This window comes from Lissotriton helveticus, chromosome 7 (assembly GCF_964261635.1).
Source record: "Lissotriton helveticus chromosome 7, aLisHel1.1, whole genome shotgun sequence".
NCBI classification, from domain to species: domain Eukaryota; kingdom Metazoa; phylum Chordata; class Amphibia; order Caudata; family Salamandridae; genus Lissotriton; species Lissotriton helveticus.
This window is the reverse complement of record NC_136068.1, coordinates 1,860,184,849-1,860,199,130: the sequence shown is the minus strand read 5'-3', so window position 1 is coordinate 1,860,199,130 and position 14,282 is coordinate 1,860,184,849. Positions and strand designations below refer to the sequence as shown.

Genomic DNA, 14,282 nt, shown 5'->3' with positions numbered 1-14,282 from the left:
AAGTATTCAGTAATATCACTTTTACTTCTTTTTTGAAGAGGGTTATCGAAGGGTTGGTCCTGATCTCCAGGTGAAGAGAGTTCCAGTTTTTAGGGGGTGATCTGGATGAGGTTTACCTGTAGATTTTCTTTTTGTTGAATCTTTGGGGTTTCAGCAGTAGGGAGCTTGTGCTACAAGAGGATAGAATCCCTTCAGATAGAACCATTTCTGGGTCAGATAGCAAGGAGTATTGTGGTGGATTGCTTTATGCGTCATGCAGGCAATTTTTAGAAGAATCGTATCCTCTTAAGGTAGCTAGTTCAGTGAACGAATGATAGTGGTGATATGATTGTGGAAACAAAGAAGGGTACGCAGTTCCCCAGGACAAGGGGGGGGGGGGATTGTTTAGGTTGGCCTGGTATGTGCCGGGAGACTATAATGGGAGTGAGACACCCGGAGAGTTAACTAGGTTACGGAACGGGGAGGGGGAGTCCTCCCTGTCGGGACATGACACCTAGCTTGCTGGGTGTGTGAGGGTTTTAGGTCCCAACAGGGAGGACTCCCCCTCCCCGTTCCGTACCCTAGTTAACTCTCCGGGTGTCTCACGCCCATTTTAGTCTCCCAGGACATATCAGGCCAACCTAAACAATTCCCCCCCCCCTTGTCCTGGGGAACTGCGTACCCTTCCTTGTTTCCACAGTTTTCGGGCACGTACGCTGGACCCCTTTAACAAGCCCACCCCGTCCCTCTCCTTTGATACAAATATCTCAGCACGGGCACTAATTGCAGGTTACAGCTAGCGCATTACCTGCAGCGCTTTAATCGCAGCGCGACCTTGCCAGTAGCTATCTGAGTTTTTTAAAACTCCCGTTTTTGGTCTTTGTGTAAAATTTACTTTAACTGTTTCCCTTGATTTTAATTACGCCGGCCACGCATACTTGCATCTCTGTACCCTCTCCCGCACTCTAATTGGTAACACCACCGCTCTTTGCGGGTCCTGCACCCACGTCTCGTTGGCGGCCATTTCTGGTTGGGGATAGGGTGCACGCGCTAGTCCTCTCTCTAGGAGGCGATCAGTGCATAAATACAGGCAAACCAGGTCAGTTCGCTCTTAACAGGTAGCGCATTACCTGCAGCGCTTTACTCGCAGCGCGACCTTGCCAGTAGCTATCTGAGGTTTTAAAACTCCCGTTTTTTGTCTTTGTGTAAAATTTACTTTAACTGTTTCCCTTGATTTTAATTACGTCGGCCACGCATACTTGCATCTCTGTACCCTCTCCCGCACTCTAATTGGTAACACCACCGCTCTTTGCGGGTCCTGCGCCCACGTCTCGTTGGCGGCCATTTCTGGTTGGGGATAGGGTGCACGCGCTAGTCCTCTCTCTAGGAGGCGATCAGTGCATAAATACAGGCAAACCAGGTCAGTTCGCTCTTAACAGCTAGCGCATTACCTGCAGCGCTTTACTCGCAGCGCGACCTTGCCAGTAGCTATCTGAGTTTTTAAAACTCCCGTTTTTGGTCTTTGTGTAAAATTTACGTTAACTGTTTCCCTTGATTTTAATTACGCCGGCCACGCATACTTGCATCTCTGTACCCTCTCCCGCACTCTAATTGGTAACACCACCGCTCTTTGCGGGTCCTGCGCCCACGTCTCGTTGGCGGCCATTTCTGGTTGGGGATAGGGTGCACGCGCTAGTCCTCTCTCTAGGAGGCGATCAGTGCATAAAATCAGCCATGTCAGCGCGCAGCGGGGACGCCGGAATGATGCCGGAGTTTCGCCAGAGTCAAGCCCGTCTGTGCCCGTCCGGGCCCAGACGGGCCTAGGGCATGATACTCTGCTCAACTCTGCTGTACCAGTGGTTTCCACTCTTAGGTATTCTAGGGAGTCTCTGTTGTCATTACGTGCGTCAAAACATCCCAGCTGCTGCTACCTTTGGGTCGAAGGTACTCCGTTTGCACAATGTTATGTGTGCTGCTCTGGTAATACCAGCATGGACCAGACTTCGTTATCGATAGCTCTGCTTAATTGTAGGTCGATACCTTGCCATGCCACAGAAATTAACTCCCTCCTTTTAGACCACTGCTTGGATGCCTTGTTCCTTACGGAAACTTGGCTGACCACGTATTCTGGTCCTGATATCGTTAAAGCTCTCCCTTCGGGCTACCTCATATTTCATCTGGACAGGCCGGATGGGAGGGGGGGAGGAGTGGCTATTGTGTATAGAGACAAATTCGTATGCAAAGCGGTAGATTGCGGCATTAACAACTCTGAAGGCTGTCAATTCTCCCTTTGCATATCTCCTACTGCCTCTATCTCCGGCCTTCTCGTGTATCGGCCTCCTGCAACGTTGGGAAATTTTGTAGACTCCTTCATTGAGGCCGCCTCCTCCAACTTTGTGATCCTCGGGGACCTCAACCTACATTTTGATGACCCCGATGATGCAGTGGCAAGAGACCTACAAGGTATGCTGGGCGCATTGGATTTACATCTCGTCAATGTTGGAGTTACCCATAATAGGGGTCATCAGCTGGATGTTGCTGTTGCCAATTCGGAGAACTTGCAAGCCCTCCAGACGTTGGCTCTCCCCTGGACGGACCATTATTTAGTCCCTTTTAGATGGCGGCTGGGGAATCGGAGAGATCCCGTACCCAGACAGTACACAGTAGAACGACTTTGGTCGAAGCTACCGGTGGACAGCTGGGCGACAGAGTTATTAAGAACCTGTCCTCCCCCTGTGGCTGACCCCATTATTGCTGATCAGCATATGGGGAAATGGCTGACTAATGCTTTGGACTCGCTGATTCCAAAGAAAAGGAGGCCTGTTAGGGAAAGAAGAATTGGTTCCGCCCCCTGGTATACCCACGAACTTAGGGGTATCAGAACTTCATGTAAAAGGTTAGAACGTGCATGGAGGAGAGAGCGGACGGAAGAAAGTCGGGAAAATTACAAGAGAGAGATGAGGAAGTACAAAAATGCGTTGAAGGATGCCAAAAGGTATTTCTTCAGTGATAGGATTGAGAGGGCAAGTAATTCACCAGGGGAATCATTCAACATTTTTAAGGAACTTTTGAAGGCTCCGGTCCCGCCAGTTGTGCATGATAACCCCAAAGAAAAATGCGAAGAACTGGCTTATTTCTTTCATTCAAAAATAGAGAAGATTTTGTCCTCACTGCCTGTGTCCCCTCAGATCCCGGAGTCGGTCGTTAGCCCAGCAATATGCCCTGCTGAGCTCTCCTCCTTCGGCCCTTTTTCGGAGGAGGAGGTTGTAAAAGTATTGAAGGAGATGAAGAGTGGATCCCCTAGTGACCCAGTGCCCATGAAATATCTTAAACTAGTGGCGAACACTCTGTCTACTCCAATGACTGACCTTATTAATCTTTCACTCTCGCATGGTACAGTGCCCCAGAGATGGAAAAAGGCAGTGGTAAAAGCTTTACTGAAAAAAACAGGATTAGATTCTTCTAATTTGGCCAATTTTAGGCCTATTTCACTTCTGCCTGGTTTTTCAAAGGTTGCAGAGAAGTTGGTCAACCGTCAGCTCTCCTATCACCTTGAGTCCAACCACCTGTTGGGAGATTCCCAGACTGGTTTCCGCCCTGGTCAGGGAACGGACACAGCCCTACTGGCGGTAGTGGAGGAAGCAAGGAGCACTCTTGATACAGGAGGGTCAGTGGCAGTGATCCTCCTGGACTTGAGTGCTGCCTTTGACACCGTTAGTCATCAGGTGCTCCCCCTAAGCCTGTCAGAGGTGGGTGTGTCAGGGATGGCCTGGAAATGGCTGGAATCCTTCCTCTCCAACCGCTTTTACCAAGTCTTCAATGTGGGGTCCCGCAGGGCTCATCGCTGAGCCCTACTTTATTTAATATATACATGACTCCGCTTGAAAGAGTGGTTGCCCCTTCAGGAGTGAAGATTATCAGCTACGCTGATGATACTCAGCTGGTGGTGGGCCTCACCCAGCTGGCGGAACAACCTGAAGTTTTGCACGACTGCCTTGCCAATGTCCATCGCTGGATGTCTCACTCTGCCCTAAAGCTTAATGGAGAAAAAACTGAGCTGATGCTCCTGGGTAAATCCAGACCCTCCATTATTTCTAGCTGTTGGCCCCGGTCTCTGGGTGACCCACCATCTCCCAAGAAGGAGATCAAGACCTTGGGAGTTTGGTTGGAGGAAGATCTGTCCTTTAGGACCCACGCCAGGAAGACCGCGGGGGTTTGCTTTGGTCTGCTGCGGTCAGCCTGCAAGGTGCTACCATTGCTCCCCGACTCAGCAAGGAAGCTTCTGTTGCGTGGTTTAATCCTGTCGAGGCTCGACTACGGGAACGCGGTGTTTCTCGGTGCTCCCGAAGCGACTTTTAAAACCCTCCAACAGGTACAGAATGCAGCCGCCAGAGTGTTAATGGATGTTCCCAGAAGACAGTCTGCTGCCCCGGCCCTGAAAACGCTTCACTGGCTCCCTGTGAAGGAGCGGGTAAAATTTAAAGCGCTATGCACGGCCCATAAAATCCTGCATGGTAAGGGCCCCCCGATTCTTTCTACTATGGCACGCCCTTATAAGCCCATACGTTCTTTGCGCTCGGACCAAAAACATCTTCTGCAGTCAGCTATAGTAAGGAGAGCTCGCTCGGGGGGCAGGCGTTTCTCAGTGCAAGTGGCGACTTTATGGAACTCCTTGCCCCTTAAGATCCGTTCAGAGCCCAAGATCTTACTCTTTAGGAAACTTCTGAAGACATATTTGTTTCCACTGTGGTGATTGAGCTGAGCCTCTCCTGTGTCCTATTTCGCGCCGGGATGCCCCTGGGTAACTGAGCGCACTATAAATTTCATATAATAATAATAATAATAATAATAACAGCGGCATTAACTCGACCGGCTGGCCCACTGCTACCCTAGTAGCGCACCTGGTATTTCACGGAAACCAGTCTCCACTGGGTACCCAGGCAATATGGAAGATAATCCAGAGCTCAGTTTTGACAAAACTGCTATCGCTGATGCCCTAAGAATGGCTCCATCCCTCCTTGATCCAGGGGGAACAGCCACCTCCAACTCTACAACAGATGATTGGGTCACCATCACCCAACTTAAAAAAGATTGGCTCCGTATTACACTCCACGGAGCACTTATGACAGAATATTTGAGAGCCAAGATTGCACCACATGGCTTAACAGTTAATATCTTGCCACGCATATTTTTGGAGGACGGACCATTCAAAATAGATTGGTGTAACATCTCTTGGAAATGCACTAAAGACCTGCTTTTCCTAATAGTTACAACGGCCAAAATATTGGCGGATGCCATCTTAGTCAAAATCCAAACGGCTGAGGCTGCCCTTAAAGTGTCCATACCCAAATCAGCCTTCACGACTAAACTAGCAAAAATAAATAATGAATTGGCAGAGAACAAGTAATTTCTGCTCAAACAGAAGATCAGTAAGCTGCAGAAAGATGTAGCGTGCTTTGACAAAGAGAAGGTCTTTCCCTACTTAAAGGATGATTATTCGCCCAATAAGAACAGCTACTACAGTGATGAAAATTCCGACACATCCAGTAGGAGGGGTTCAGTTAACAGTGACTCCAGTGGGGGCAGTGGGAACAGTTGGAATAATAGGACCCAATGGAGACCACCTTTCAACCCCTATCATGGCTTTGAAGCAGGCCCTATGTACCAAGGACCTTTACATACACATCAGCCACTACCACCATGGCAATACTACCCCCCCGTGGCCGTCCTTTTTTAGACAGAGGTTGGAGCAAAGGAAGAGGGCGCAGAAGAGGAGGTCCAATGGCAGGACCAACCGGATGTATGATGTTACAACGCATACCTTTACAACGCCTACCTTTACAACGCATTTTTTACACCGCAACATCCATTACAACGCACACCATTACAACGCATGCCATTACAACGAATTCTTTGAAACTACCTTTACAACGCATTCCACTACAACGTATACTACATTTACAACGCATACCATTACAACGCATTACATTACATTGTATGTAAGGTAAGTGTTGGATAGTGTAGGGGTAAAAATTACTATTCTAACTCCAGGGGGTGCAACAGTAGGGTAAGTGTTGGATAGTGTAGGGGTAAAAATTACTATTCTAACTCCAGGGGGTGCAACAGTAGGGTAAGTGTTGGATAGTGTAAGGGTACTATGTGTTGTAATGCTATGTGTTGTAATGGTATGCGTTGTAATGACTGCGTTGTAATGGCATGCGTTGTAGTGGTGTGCATTGTAGTGTCATGCGTTGTAATGACTGCGTTGTAAATGCATGCGTTGTAATGGGTTTTGCGTTGTAAAAGGTTCGTTGTACTGGTAGTGCGTTGTAAAAGTTGCATTGTAAAGGTTGTACACCGACCAACCAACCCCAATGAGAGAAACCAAGAGCACTGCAAGGGCCAGGAGAGTCTAGTTGTGAATCTATCCCCTAGGGTCCTCGCTCCGACTGAGTTGCAAGTTCTGGAGAAGGCCCTTGGCTTCGGGCCAACTCCCGTCCCCGACAGGTTCACTGAGACCTGTGAGATCAAACAATTTTTCAGGAAAGTCTGCCTGAAAGCATTCTTCCACGATACACCTGAAATCGAGCGAACTGACAGTGGCCTACGTAACCCCTCCACCTTTACCCCTACCAACAGCATGACTCCGCCAGCAGTTCTGGCCTTCGAGACTGCAGTCCTTAAAAGTGTCGAGGGGATACCACGGAATAAACCTTTTTACAATCTTAGACCTCCGAAAGGCATGCGGTTGAGACCCTGGCTGGAGACCAGACAAGAGTGATCAAACAAGAGGACAAAGGGGGTGCCACTGTTATTCAGACACTCCATTACTACAATGTAGAGTGTAGATGCCAACTCTCTGATGCACGATATTATGTGCCTCTCACTGAAGATCCCACCCCTAGACTACAAAACGATATCACAGCACTGGTCTTGGAAGGAGAAACTAATGAATGGCTGAGCAAAAATGAGGCTCAATTCCTGGTTACAACTTACCCCAAAACCCCATATTTCTACACTTTGCCAAAGATACATAAAGGGACAACACCTGTTCCTGGGAGACCAATTGTTTCAGGCATCGGGTCCTTACTGGAGCCACTTTCAAGATTTTGCAACCATTTTCTGCAGCCAATAGTAAGAAAAATACCATCATTTCTCCAAGACACGAGTGACGTACTGAGACTACTTGATTCTATCGATGGAAGGGCAGGGGTTGACCTACTGGTCACCCTAGATGTAGAAGCACTCTACACGAACATCCCACAGAGAGCTACCCTAGAGGTGGTGGAAACTAGCTTACGAAGGGAAGAGTGGACTTCACCTACCCCCATCTCCTTCATCATGTCCTGTGCCACCATAGCACTTACTGAGAACTTCTTTCAATTCGAGACAGATCTATTCCATCAAATACAATGTACTTCGATGGGGAGTACGTTTGCTCCCACTTTGGCATGCATCTAAAAGTCACACCTAGAAGAAACTATCGTTAACACAGGAGCTAACCCCTTTTGAGACACCCTCACACTATGGCGTCGGTACATCGACGATATCTTGATCCTGTGGAAAGGTGATGTAGAGACTTGCGAGGCTTTCTGTATGTGGCTCAATTTACAGAATCCTTACTTAAGGTTCACAAGCACTACGTCCACTACAGAAGTCGCCTTTTTGGATCTTAAGATCAGACTGGGTGACACAGGCTTGAGCACTAATCTTCACACTAAAGTAATCGATAGGAACAGTCTCCTCCTGTACAACGGCCACCACCCTAAAAGCTTGAGAGATAATCTGCCATTTGGGCAGTTCCTCGGGATCCGAAGGAACTGTTCCAACATCACAGATTACAAAAAAGAGGGTCGGCAGCTTCAGAATAAACTTCTGGACCGAGGTTACCCAACCAGACCTGTCCGTGACTCCTTCAAAAGGGCGATGCACAATCCGAGAGAGGCTCTCCTCGAACCTAGGAGCAAAGACACAACTGACATACTCACCTGTATTACCACCTTCACTAAGAATTCCACCATGATAAAACAGGCAATATTGAAACATTGGAGTATAGTCAATTCAGGTGACCTTAATCTCCCATCCCCAAGGTTCCCCTTCAAGCGCATGGCTAACCTCAAGGACAAACTGATCCATACTAGACCCAGGAAGAAAGAGGTAGTGACCCAGAGGACATTATGGAACCTCCCTAGAGTCACTGGGCACTATCCGTGCGGATGCTGTGCGGTCTGTGAACAGACCAGAGCTGTCAAAGAAATCAAATTACTTGACACCTTTATCTGGCAGATAAACAGACACTCCAATTGCAACACGCAGCGTTGTATCTATCTTTTGACATGCTCTTGTTCAAAACGCTATGTGGGCATGACCATGAGACAGGTCAAACTACGCATTACAGAACATAAGACCCACACCAAGCTCTATGTCCACTACAATCAATTGCAACATCCAGCAGAAAGCCTGAGTTGGTTAGTACTGGAGTCCCATCCACACATCACACAACAGGCCTTGTTCAGGATTGAACAAAGATGGATACACCTCCTCGAGACCGACATCACAGGGCTTAATGAAGCCATCCCTTGGTTATCACTGACAGCCTAACTAACCTTAGCTGGCCTCTGGGAGGGTAATACATCTAACCCTGGGCCCCCTACGCCCGGACTGCGTATCTGTGATACATGAGCATTCTTGAAATACTCACTCACTAATCACAAAACAACACCGACCAGGTAGATCCCGGTAGATGTGCACCACACATCAGTGCCCAACCTGACTTCCAACCAGATACGCACCATCCAACAGGGACGACACCGGCTCCACAATTGCTATTGTCTCCACCGTTCTAGTAAGTGGCCCAACATATACCAGCCCTAGCACTGTTAGGGCTCCTGGCTATCAACCGACAGAGGTTGCGGACTCATGATACACACCTGTAGCTGCGGCTGTACCTACATGTATTACAATACTCTGGAGCCGCGCTTTGTTGTGGCGAGCCTATCATCAACCACGTCCACAGCGTTGGTATCCACCGTTAATATATAGGCCATACACATTGATGCACCTTATATCTAGTTGCACCACTGCCCAGGAACATGTTAAATTCACCGATCTGTTTACACATTAGCCAATTCCACGGAGATTCCCCCTTCTAAGATGGCCGCCCCGGTGACCGGGGTTTACACTGACCAGTCCCCTTGACCCACAGACAGGCACTTCCTGTTTGGTCGGCGCATGCGCGTTGGCCTGCCGCCGGGCTCGGACGTGACGTGGCGGGTCCCCGCCCAAAGACGACTTCCGTGCTTAAAATAGACACCAGGAGTGTCTGAGGTTCTCCGGCTCACCTCGTCGGTCAGACGCCTGGGTAGGTTGACAGTGCAGCACTCGCCGAACCTAGGTAAGTGCGGGAAACCGCTGTTGCATTGCCCCCTTCCCCTCTGCTTCGCCCTCGCATCGGCTATCTCGCTCCTCAAATGCCATGAGGAGTGTGTTACCTACCCTAGTTGACTCCTGACTAATTGCGGGACTGCCAGTGTCTACTGTCTCTGATGTCATGATGCGACAACTTGGTTACTGGGTGCGGGAGCTCCGCCTGGTGCTCCAGTGAGTTATTGGCGGCTATACATACAGGGTGCGGGGCACCACTTGACCCGCATTGTGCCGTATGGCGGTAAATCTAATGCACGCTACGTACCTTGCCATCTACCTCAGGTGACACGACATAGACAGCGTTGGCTACTGAGGAGCTAGGGCAGCGTAAGGGACTAGAGCGAGCGGCGCTCCTTTGCGAGGAGGGACCGCTGCCCTTGCTTTTCCACTCCACCCCACCATTGCTCGTGGACGTTGTCTTAGTCTCACCCTACCTGTGCCGCTTTTACTCTCTCCCCAGACCATTTAGTAATTGGATAGGAGGAGACCGCTGAAGCATAGCTTCCCCCATACTAGGGTAAGACTGACCACCTTTATCAGTTTTTCCATTAGTGTTGCATAATGCGTCCACCTCTGGGACGTGTTGGATCCACGTTCATCTGTTGTACTTCGTTTTAATAATGCATGACCTGCTTATTGTTTTTAACCCTGGCTTAATGAGCACACATTGACGCTGTTAATGGCAGGATTACCATGTCAATTCCCCTTTCCCCTCCCCCATGTATGTTTCCCATGAGCTATTATGGCATGTGAACTGTGAAAATGAAGCCATGTGATATACAAATGTATTGTTACCTCCTTTATTATTTTTCACAGATTACACTCAGACGTGGTTGGATCTTCGGCCGACCTCGCATTTCCATGCGGAGTAGGTAACAGTTGTGCCATCCACAATGTGTAGATAGTGTTTCGTTTTTTTTCTCTTGGTCCTGACGAATTGCGCTGTATCCCTAAGAACACTAGCAAGAATTATGTTGACCATACACAAATCTTCTCACTTGGTAGAGTAGACGGTCCTGGATCATTGCACTAGGAGGTCCACCTCACCATTTATTTTTTTAATAAAGTAGCTAACCATGCCAATAAAATAGTCAGTGGATTACCTAACTTTTTGTAATCAGCACCACCATCACCGCGCACATCTACACCCCCCTTTTCTTAGAAACCTCATACCCACGTGCACCAACTGGCAGGGACAAAAGATCTCCGGCAAAGAGCCCCATCTGGGTGCCCGTCAGGCATTGCACCGCCAGCTTGACGAGGAGCAAAAATCCATATGATGAAGCATGACACCTAGCTTGCTGGGTGTGTGAGGGTTTTAGGTCCCGACAGGGAGGACTCCCCCTCCCCGTTCCGTACCCTAGTTAACTCTTCGGGTATCTCACTCCCATTATTATCTCCCGGCATATACCAGGCCAACCTAAACAATTCCCCCCCCTTGTCCTGGGGAACTGCGTACCCTTCTTTGTTTCCATAGTTCTCGGGCACATACGCTGGACCCCTCTAACAAGCCCACCCCGTCCCTCTCCTTTGATACAAAAAGTGGTGATATGATCACATGTTTTTTGTGTCTGTGATGAGCTGAGCAGCCACATTTAGGGTAGCCCTCAGAGGTGCAAGTTTTATTCTTGGTAGGCACACGAGGGTAGCATTTCCATAATCAAGTTTTGAGATCACAAGAGCTTGAACTGCTATTTTGAGATCTGCAGGGGGCAGGAATTGTATCAGTTTCCTTAATTCATGAAGCTGGTGATTAGCCCCTCTAGTGGAGGCGCTAATGTGGCCCTGCATGGAAAGGATGATGTCTAGAATTATTCCTATGTAGTTTGCTGATTTAACATTATGAGGGCTACAATTCAAGGCTGTAAGTAGTGAGAGCCAGTGCTTCATGTTAGAGGTGGAGTTTGGTAGAGAGCTTAATAAGAATTCGGTTTGAAGTGTGTTAAGTTTTTGGTGGTTGAGAGTAAGCCAGTGTTGAATTTTAGTCATGGTGTTATTAAGGATACTAATGTCTTTAGGTGAGGTCTTTTTCATGTAAAGTTGTTCATCATCAGCATACAGATGGTAGGAGATGTTAGAGAGTTTGAGGATTTTGGTCAGGAGCTCCATGTACATGTTGAACAGGGTAGGTGAAAACATAGAGCCTTAGGGAACGCCGATCGTGACTAGTGCCTGGTTGGTTAGGGCATGATTGATGAAGACTATTTGAGATCTGTAATGTAGGAATGAGGAGAATGATTTTAAGGCAGCGCCAGTGAGACCCATCCTACGTTCTAAATGGTTCATGAGAATCTAATGTTTCACCGCAGGACTCATTTTGATTGAGCAAGCGTTGGGCGACATTGACAATGTGGACCATGGCAGTTTCAGTACTGTGACCCGGTCTGAAGCCAGATTGTCAATGGTCGAGGAGTTGGTATTGAGAAATGTGATTGCAGAGTTGCTGAGGAGCACATTTTCCAGGAGCTTGGCTAAAGTTGGAATGCTGGAGATAGGACATTAGTTGTTGGGATCAAAAAGGTCTGAGTCAGTCTTTTTTAAGAACGGGGTTACTTTCTAGGCAGTCAGGAATGGAGCCTTATGTAAGCGAGTTATTGACGGTTCTGGTCCATAAAGGCAGCAGGTGTACTGTCTCAATTTGGAGGAAAGAGGGTCATTGGAGTGGTTTGAGTATTTAATGGAAGTTAGCAGCTTTAAGATATCATTTTCATTGAATGTCAGGAAGGTGGACCAAGAGGCATTGATTTTAGGTTTGAAGGGATGACTACCAGGACAGTATTCCTGTGATAAGGAGGTGCGATGCGGTGGGTCTTTGACCTGTAAGAGATTCGCAGCATTCCAGGAGATCAATCTAAATTAATTTTCTTCTTTCAAAACAGAAGGAGGCAAATGTTTTGCAATTTGATAGAGTTTTAATGTCTGAGGAGATTTCAAAGAGTTGTTTGTGTTGGTTAGTGGCCATATCAAACTCTTGATGGAAATGAGAAGATTTGGAGAGTCTGATGTGCCTGTTATAATCACTCAATTTTTGCCACTGAAGTTTGAGGTTTGTCATAGACGGAGTCAATCTCCATGCTCTTTACACAAGTCTAAGGGAGCGACATTCCTCATTAAGGTTAATGCCTTACGTGTGCATGTGTATATATATATATTCACTGAAAAAACCATAGGTTTCACACATGTTATAGTTAGGAATTAGCATTTAAAAAACTTTGCAAATTTACTGAAAAAAACAGAGGTTTCACACATGTTATAGTTAGCTGGACATTTCACTCATACAAAACCATTAAAATTCCCCCGTTATAGTTAGTTCAACTAACTTTAACTCGCGCGCCCGCAATGCACTGCTGATGACGTCACATATTACATCACTCATGACTTGGTCAGTGACATCACTCATGACATCACTGATGACATCTCAAATGACATCAGTGATGACATCACTGATGACATCATCTAGTGAATGTGTGTCTTTCTGAAAAATAAATATTTTTTATATATGTATATCTAAAGGTCGATGGAAGAATAAATGGTTAAATAAGTGTCTAAATGGATGTTTTTTTTGTAAAAATGATTGTATAACTGACTTATTAAGTGTATCTTAGTGAATACATGTAATAGCCAGTAATGTTAGCAGCAGAACCGTCAAATGGAACATTTTCCCCTCTCATTTTACACATACATACATATAAATAACCAATTAAAATCCTGCACACATTAATTCAAAACAAAACACACATTTCTATGATTTAACATTCCAAACCTTTCCAACTGACATAACTTTCCACCCTACCCCCAACACATCATGCAAAAGTCAACTGATCACAGACGTCAAAAGTTCAGCACTGCATAAAACACTGCTCCTCAACAAATTTAGACTATGGATAAGCACTTACCTATAAATACCAATAAAGCAAAAACGTCTCATTACAAGCAACAAAGATATAAACACATAGACTTGATAAATATCTGTAAAAGATTTATTTTTAATTCATTTTTCTTGCTTACGTACGCTTATGAAACAACTTTCAAAATTTGCACTGTAGACGCACAATAAATATACAGTAAAAAAAATAAATAGCATACATCACTAATTTTTTACAATCACCGGACACCCCATCCACCAATCCTCAAATATAACGTTCAAGACTGTAGGTAGAGCCCCAAATCCACCGTGGCACCAGCCGGCTCCCTGCATCCATCGGGAGCCGGAATTGCTTTTCGTCAGAAAACTACCTTACATACTGCTCTCTCAGATGAAAAACAATCTGCTTTCCTACTTCAAAGAGCACTCTCGCCCAACCATAGCATACAGCAGACTCCCACGAATAGGCACCCTATAACACTACAAGAGCCGACCCTCGGAGACGGTGCTCCCCAGGGCCATCACAGGGACAACAAAGGCCATCAAAGACTTTGAACTTGGACATCATTGTAAATCCCCCTAAGCAGTCCTACGGGATCAGGAAGTCCTATAGCAAATAGCAAACTTTTACGATCAAACTACACACTCAATCTACACACATATAAATAGAAAATCACATTTATTCCCGCATTAAATTCAAAACGAAACACATTTTTATTGCTTGAACTTTTGCACCCTTTCCAACTGACAAAACTTTCAACCCTTCCTCCATTCCACAATCTGCCAGTTACCATAGAAACACTTCAGGGAACACCTAACTCAGCCACAGGTGAAAAGTTCATCATACATTGTTGCAAATTAAAACAGCAAGTATGCTTCACTTGAGAATATACCACCTTATTTTATGTAACGTTCTTTGCTAACACTTATTCTTAACCAATAAAAATCAGCCTTTTAAAACACAGACACATTCATCGTAGCTTAGTGCAAAATGTTCTCGAACAACTAATCA

At 46.6% G+C, this 14,282-nt stretch overlaps 1 protein-coding gene across 1 annotated transcript in view; it reads right to left on the bottom strand.

Annotated features, from left to right (window-relative positions):
• Positions 1–14,282, bottom strand: part of LOC144769766 (putative DBH-like monooxygenase protein 2) — a 611,053-nt gene that overhangs the window by 514,622 nt on the left and 82,149 nt on the right. The gene's annotated exons all lie outside the window — the stretch shown is intronic.